This window comes from Arachis hypogaea, chromosome 17 (assembly GCF_003086295.3).
Source record: "Arachis hypogaea cultivar Tifrunner chromosome 17, arahy.Tifrunner.gnm2.J5K5, whole genome shotgun sequence".
Taxonomy (NCBI): Eukaryota; Viridiplantae; Streptophyta; class Magnoliopsida; order Fabales; family Fabaceae; genus Arachis; species Arachis hypogaea.
In genome coordinates this window covers 10,002,874-10,011,719 of record NC_092052.1, presented here as the reverse complement: position 1 = coordinate 10,011,719, position 8,846 = coordinate 10,002,874, and positions in this window count along the sequence as shown.

The window sequence follows — 8,846 nt, the reverse complement described above, 5'->3', positions numbered from 1 at the left end:
CCCACATCCCAAGCTAAGAGATATCCTCTCCAAATAGCAAACAATTCTCCTTGAAGAATACTATTACTCTCAATCATTCCCAAACACCCCCTTTGCCAGCTCCCATTACAATCTCTAATAACACAAGCAAAACCAACACTATCACCCGAACCAAAATAACTAGCATCACAATTAATCTTAAAAGTACCAATGGATGGGGGATTCCAAAAACCATTTAGAGTAGAGGGAAGGGACATACGTTGTAATTCAAAAATATTTCTAAGCTCCTTTTCTGAAGTTAATGCCAGACAAATGACTTTTTCCGGAGGCCAAGTTTCATGGGGATTAAAGATGTCGTTATTCCTTGCTCGCCATATCCACCAAAGTCCCGAAAAGAACTTGAACGGGTGCTCTCTGCTATGATACAAGAACCAGTTCTTCAAATCCAAAGGATGACAAGGAATATCCAACCTTTGCCAGACAAGCTGAGCTTTTGGACAATCCCGAATACAATGTATAACCGATTCCTGGCTAGAAAGACATCTTGGACACATATCCGATGACGACATCCCTCTTCTAAAGCGAAAACTTGCAGTAGGAAGAGCCTCCTTAAGACACAACCAAGCCAAAAATTTATGCTTTTCCGGAACAAGCTGACGCCAAAGCCAAAGCCAATTCTCCCTCTCCTCCCAACCAAACAGCTGCTTACACAACCACAAGTAACCATTGCGTGAGTCATAGACTTTGGCAGCAGACCCACTCCAATACCAACCCACTTCCGGACCTGCTTGTTCATCTGGATTGTAAGAGAGAATATTATCTTTCAGATTTTGAGATAAAGGAGAATAAAGAGTATCCAAATGCCACCTACCAACCGACCAAATATCCTGTATCCGGAGATTCGAATCAGAAATGTGGACATAATCCATCTCATTAGATAACCGTCCTTTTCTCCTCCAGCTAGAAAACCAAAAATTCTGGTTCAAATCTCCAATACACCAAGCAAACCCATCCTTCAACACTTTCCAAGCCTTGCAAAGACACCTCCAAATGGGAGAGTCCTTGTTCTTAGGATAACTAAAACAGTCATATAGAGATGATCGGTATTTGGCATCCAATAATTGGACCCATAGCTTGTTTGGCTGCTGGAAAAAAGTCCAAACTAGCTTCCCAAGAAGAGCAATATTTACACAATAAGGATCTCTAATCCCCAAACCTCCATATTTTTTTGGAGTAACCAGTACCTTCCAACTAACAAGATTCAATCCTCTTCCATCAACTTGTCCTTTCCAAAGAAAATTCCTCATCATAGACTCCAATTTACTAATGATTCCTTTGGGAAAAATAGAGACCTGCATCTGGTACGTGGGAATAGCAGCGGCAACAGAATTAACCAAGCAGAGTCTACCAGCCCGATTGAGTAAACTCCCTTTCCAGCTTGCTAGCCTACTCCGAATCTTATCCAGGACACCATTGAAAGCTGAACGAGTCACCCTAGAATGGCTAAGGGTAACTCCAAGATACTTGCCCAAATCCTGGACAAATCTGATAGAGGATACCCCAGTGAAAACCTCTTTCCTTCTTGCAGAGACATTCTTGGAGCAAAGCGCTTTAGACTTCTCCACATTAATCTTCATCCCAGATGCTTTGCAAAAACTCTCTAAAACCAACATCACATTTTGCACTTGTCTCTTTGTAGCTTTACAGAATAGAAGCAAGTCATCCGCAAACATTAAATGGGATATTCTTGGTCCCCCTCTAGAAATAGCAACCGGCTCCCACAAGCCCAAATCAACCTGATGACTAATAAAGCATGCCAGTCGCTCCATACACAACACAAAAAGATAGGGTGACATAGGGTCTCCTTGTCTAAGACCTCGGCTAGGAGTAAAGCCATTCAGACGACTCCCATTCCAAAGAATAGATAAGGAAGAAGCAGTGACACAATTCATAATCAAATTAAGTGTAGGAATAGGAAAACCAAAGCTCTTAAGGGTATGAGCTAAAAACCTCCAGTCAACTCTATCATAAGCTTTCTCCAGATCAATCTTAAAGGCCAGTGTGCCTTTCTTTGATTTAGTCTTCTTCATAAAGTGGAGGACTTCTTGAGCAATAATGATGTTGTCAGGAGTTCCTCGTCCCGGAATAAATCCTCCTTGAAGCGGGCCAACAATCTCCGCAAGATGAGGACGAAGCCTATTAACAAGGACCTTCGTGATGATCTTGTAAACTACATTGCAGAGACTAATCGGCCTGAAATCTTTCATAGATACCGGTGATTCAACCTTTGGAATGAGAACCAGTAAAGTCTCCAACATTCTCGGATCAAGAGTAACACCGGAGAATGCCTGCTTAACCATCTTCCAAACATCAAAACCAATGATCTCCCAATATTCTTTGAAGAAGAAAGCTTGAAACCCATCCGGACCTGGAGCTTTAAAAGAGTTCATGTGAAAAACAGCTGTTTTAACTTCCTCCATAGTAACTGGTGCCGTAAGATTATTGCAAGCTTCCTCATTCAGAGAAGGAAGAGGCACATCACCAAGGCAACCCAAATCAACATCATCCAAATGACAGAATAAGCTTTTATAGAAAGACTCTGCTTCTTGACTCAGAACCTCTGGATCAGTTTCCCACACTCCATCCTTGAGAAAAAGGCCATGAATCTTATTATGCTTCCTTCGCGCAAGAGTTTGAATATGAAAGAATCTTGTATTCCTATCCCCGAACCTTACCCACTGCTCTCTGGACTTTTGGAACCATAGGAGCTCTTCTTGCACTAGAGTATTATTATAATCATCAAGCAACTGTTGCTCTTTCTGACGCAAATAAATACTATCCACCACTTCCAAACGCTTTTGTAAATAATTAATCTGCTGCTCTAATTCACATTTCTTAACAAAAATGTTACCAAATACTTTCGAGTTAAACTCTAGTGAATTCTTCTGTACTTCTGAAAGCTTGCCATGAATTCCTCTATTACCAGACCACCATGACTGGTTCACAATATCTTTATACCCAGGATGAGTAGCCCAAGCAGCAACAAATCGGAAAGGTCGATTCCCTTTAGGCTGAGGACGACCTTTACAACGCACCAGAATAGGGCAATGATCAGACTGAAGCCTATTTAAAACTTCTGCATAAGCCTCTGGAAAGATAGATAACCAACTACTATTTATACATACTCGATCAAGCTTTTTTGCCACGTCAACATAATTTTTCACCCTCCTGTACCAAGAAAACTGCCTCCCGATAGTCTTCAGATCAAACAAACCACTATCCCCTAATGAAGTAGCAAACATGTCTGCTCTTTGATGAGAAAATTGACAGCCCTTAGATTCATGAGAAAATTTGACTTCATTAAAATCACCAAGAACAATCCAAGGTCCTTGAAAAACCATGGATTGTGCAACAAGATAATCCCAAAGGAGAACCCTTTTATTAAATTGAGGACTGCCATAAATACCACTACACCTCCAAATTAAATTATCAAAGTGAACCTCAACAGTAACACCCTGATCAAAAGCATCAATGAACTTACAACAAACACCCTTCATAGAGGATAGAAACCAAATACCTCCCTTATGCCCCTCTGCCTCTACTATACCAACAGAGTGATACCCCAACCTTTCCCAAAATAATTTTAAATGCTGAAAAGGGGAGTGAGTTTCAACCACAATAAAGAAAACAGGTCTAAATTTCCTAACAAGTTCCTTACAATGCACCCGGGCTAACTTATTAGAAGCACCCCTAATATTCCAAACAATCATATTTAAACTATCCATAAATAATAGGGACATAATAAATAAGAACATAAACTCTAAACAGAATCACCAACCTCAATAGGTGGTTTGTCCTGCGGTACTGGCACACTCTGATCCTCAATAATTGCCACCTTTGGACCCCCTGACACTGCATTTGCCATGCTTCCATCTACTAAGGTTTCCTCCGTTGTGCCACCATTTTTATCAACTGGCGAGTTCTGCAAGGAGGAAGGCCGAGGACGCTTCCGTAGAGAAATTCCACGACGTGCAGGAGTTCTGCGCGATGGAGATGGCGCAATTTCATGTTTTTCTTGCTTCCCCATCCTAATGCCAGTTGATTTGCCTCCATCACCATGCAAATTGGGCCTTGGAACCCTTCTCGAACCAAACTTGTGCTGCTTTCCATCTTGGTCCTTCAAACCTGATGACTGGCCCATTGTAAATTTTTTCTTACGCAGCACTTGTTGCCAGCCCTCTCCATCATCCATGCATGCCTCATTAACAAGACCATCAGGCACGTGAGGAGCCAATGATTCCGTAACCACATCCTTCCCTTTAACAACTCCTAATTTCTCACCCAAATCACGAGCTTCTGATTCAGCCTCTTTTTGAATCTCATGATTGTTGTGTGGCACTAGTGTTGGGGCTTCATTATTTTTTCCATCACCAAAGGAATTTATGTTTCCTTCCAAGGACTCCTTCTCCATGCACAACGATTTATCATGCCCATACCGTGCACAAGTAGCACAAATCAACTGTAAACTCTCGTACTCCACTTCATAAGTCACACCCTCCACTATAATATGTTTAATTACAGGCAACTCAAGATTAATTTGAACACAAGCTCGGGCATATTTTCCTCTTTCTGCAAGCTTAGTAGCCAAATCTACTTTCACCGGAATCCCAATTGCAGAAGCAATTCGCAGCATTGCTTGTTCCTGGTAGCACCAAATTGGAAGTCCCGAGACTCGAATCCATACCAGCGTTGATCCAAAGGATTTTTCGCATGGCCTAAAATCCACATCCCATGGCTTTACTGCAACATAGTGACCGTCTATCAACCACGGGCCACCAAGAATGACTTTCTCACGATCCCCAGCAATATCAAATTTAACCAAAAAATATCCAAATCCCACATCCAACAAATCAAACCCTCCTTTGATGCGCCATACTATCCGGAGCTTATGCATGAGAGCCGTGTAGCCATAATACTTATCCAGCACCTTGATCACGATGGCTTCCTTATAAGGTTCAGCTAGACAGCTCTTTGCCTCCTTGGTAAAACTGACACTTGGTGGACGAGAATCACCCTGCTTACCTGTCACCGTCGCGATACCATCCCCAGATAAAGACCCTACTAATGCAAAGGCCTTAGACTTTTCTGCACCAATAACTTTATCTCTAAAAGAGACCTTGGTTGGCTTTCCTAACCCCTCTCGAGAAGAACCCTCCTTAACACCGGATGCACACCCACCCACGCTCTCCCCCTTATCTCTTCCGATGGCATGGCCATCTTCCTCACCGTGTTTCACCCTCAACCGCTCGTCCCCGCTTTCTCCTTCTCTCATTCTCTTTGAGTACGGAGTACGTACTCTTTCTCTGCTAGGGTTTTTTTCCAACTCCCCAAAATTCCTTGTTTAATAGCCTTATGCCAAACCAAATTTATCCTTCTTGATAAATTTCTGCCGGCGAAAATTTCATTAATGAAAATTATTTTTTTTAATTTTATTATTTTTAATTTTTATTTGTCATTATTTAAATATAATATACATATATATAATTTAGGTTTGGCTATTAAAAATCTTTCACTTTAATAAATAAAAAATAAATACATTGAAAATTTCAACTCTATTTTTTAATTAAAAAAACCCACATTTGCTAAATTTGTATAATTTTTCTCTCACACTAAAAATATTATATAATCCAAATAAATTTATATATTTGTGAATTATTTTAAAATTAATATTTTAAAAAAATATACGGGTTAAACAAATGACATTATAAACTTATAAAGAATATATATAAATATTTGTATATAATATATTTATTCAAAAGTATTTTATAAATTTTTAGATTGATGAGTTAGAGCACTCAAACGAGGTGAGTGTTGATCCCATAACATCTCTAATATAGTGACTTGCAATAAGTGTGTAATCACTAAACTAGTTAATTAATTTAGTAATTTAAAATATTTATTAATATGTATGAAATTTAGAATGATTGAATTTTATCTTTATTTTTAAAAAATTTGATATTTCTACGAGTAGGATAGAGTAAGTTAGGGTTTAGAACTTTAGAGTGCGGGTAGGGTAGAGTTTTAATGAAATTTTCAACCCACAGGTAGGGTTAGGGTAGGATCCAAACCCTACCCTACCCGACCCCGTTGCCAGTCCTAGATGGAAGCAGTCTAAAAGGAGTGTTGAGGATGATGAAGAAGAAATTTGTTTCTCCAATGTGTAATTACGGAAGTTATGCTATTTTATTTGAATCTATCCCTACATAAAATCCAAGGAGGCTTTTTTTTTGTTGTTCTTATTTTAAGGTAAGTTCTATATTTATGGTTTTGTTTGGTTTGCGAAGTTATTTGGTGGTTTTTGGAGTTTAGCCGTGGGTATCTTTGCTATAGAACAACGCTGTCAACGCACGATATTGCAAATATTTTGTTTGGCTAGATAAGTATATTGCCTCTTTTTGTATTGATGAAGTAGCACAATATGAAGTTGCAGACCCAACGAAAAATATGAAAGAAAGGATTGCAGAGATATAGAAGAAAATGGTTGAAGACAAAAATGTTGAGAAGGATAGTAGTGCTCTTAACAAGTGAAAATTATTTGGCTTGATTTTGTTGGGCGTTGTAATAGTAAAGGGGTTTAGTTTAGTTATAAATGGATAAAGTTAGTATGCTTTTGTTAGTGTAATCTTAATGTTTTGTAGGTGGTACAATTTAAGGATGCAGTGAAAGATTAGACTGTGAAATTGTAATAAACTATGGTTCTGGATTAATAGATATTGTGTATTCAGTTATTTCTATTTTTCACATTTCATGACTTTTGTATAATTAATTGACAGAATCAAGGTTTGAGAAAGTAAAAAAGGAGTTGAGAAGAGAATTTACCAATGAAAAAGCAAACTGAGTGATTGAGATTTTCTCCTGTCCATCTTGTGGGGCATGTGGTCTCTTTGGCATATTTTTCTTATTTTTCTTAGACTTAGTCTGATTTAGTTGCAAAAAATAATATGCAAAAAAACAATGAATGTCTATTAAATAGCAATCACATTTCACAAAATATAAATAGTCAAAAATTATGTCCAAAAAAAAAATACAACTAAGGGTATTTCACATTTCTGACCCTAATTTCTTTTGAAGTAGGTTTTATGAGGCTTGGGATTGTTGTGAGTTTAACCAAAGGTTCCATCCTGAAATGTGAAACAAGAGTTGGCCCATTAGGGGTGTATATGGGTCGGTGAAATCGGGTTTGTCTTAATCTATACCCGACCCTAAATATACACTGGGTTTATTTTTTAAACCATAACCCAACTTTATACTCGATGAAACCTAAACATTTTCGGGACACAATTATACCATATCCAAACCGGGTGAAAATCAGGCATTTAAAGCTTTAACAATAATTTATAAAGAAACTTATTTATGATACACTTATTTATAAAATAGAAACTTGTTATCGAGAAGTTGATATCCATATTTAAACTTGAATTTGTCCATAAATTTTAATTTGATATTTTTTTATCTATTTTCTAATTCAACAAGTGTGATTAAAAATAAAACAATAAGCTTATAATTAATAAAACATAATATTGGAATTAATTTAAAATATATATACCTTTTTTAGTTTCCTTAGGGTGCACATGGGTTGAGTGAAACCGGAATCGCCTTAACTCAGATCCGACCCTAAATAATGACTGGGTCTATTTTTAAGACTCTTACCCGACCCCAAACCCAGTGAAATCACACCAACTTAGCCCCTAAAATATTCGGGTTCGGATTGGGTATTCGGATTAGGTCGGACCATGTGCACCCCTAATCACCATTGACCTAGAATTCCATGGATGAAATTATATAATCTAGTTAACCTGAATTAGAGGAGCAACCACTGGTGCAGGATCAGCAGATGGATCAGCATCCTCATTGTTGTTCCCATCTTGATTAACTGGTGCAACTTCCAAAGATACCCTCTTCTATCTCTTTCTTTTTGGCTGCCCTGCTCCCTTGTATCTTTTGAAGTAGTACCATTTTTCTCTACATTTGCTATAAATAATCTGGAAGGTTCTTCTGACTTTTGTTGCCATTATCTGGTGTAGGAGGTTGAATTGCTTTCTTTCTCCTCTTAGTTGGTCTACCAGCAGACTTCACAATTCTGGGTGGATCAGGTTTCAATTGGTTAGTTGGTTCACAGAATTCTTCACTATTTACAAGGTTGATACAAAAAAGGAGGAAGCTTGTAGGCTTCATGTTCGACACTCTCGTAGGAATCAGATAATGAGAATAATGATTTTGAAGAATCTGTCATCACCAATACATGATCATCTTCAAAAACCACTTCCTCAACCACAGGATCATCTTCAGTTACAATAGAAGTTTCACTCCATATTCAAAGTAAAGGTGGAACTCATTCAGAATGTGGCTCATAGTGAAATCACACATATTGTTGATCTTCTTGTCACCACGAAGCACATGCAGACCATCCTCAAACTCAATAACAGTTGGGTCATGCTAGTAATTTTTTTTTGTAGGTCAAATACCCCAATCTCTTGAACAGTTCCTCCAAGTCCTTCTTATTGACAAAGTCAACATCCATTGGAGGAAATTTTTTCTACCTCCCCGCCTAAGTAACGCAGCTTACTATTTGCAGATCTTATAAGCTTTCCGCCATGATTAAATACAGGGATCACAAATATAGACATCTGCAACATTTTTAACCCGAATCATTAAAAATTTACAGTAATGCACAACAACGACAGCCAAGAATATCATGATTAAAAACACTACATAAGGATTTGATTACTTAGAAAATTGACTATGTTTCTCAAAACCTAGCATTATCGAACCCTAATAAAAAATTGTGTTCATTCGTTATCCACTTT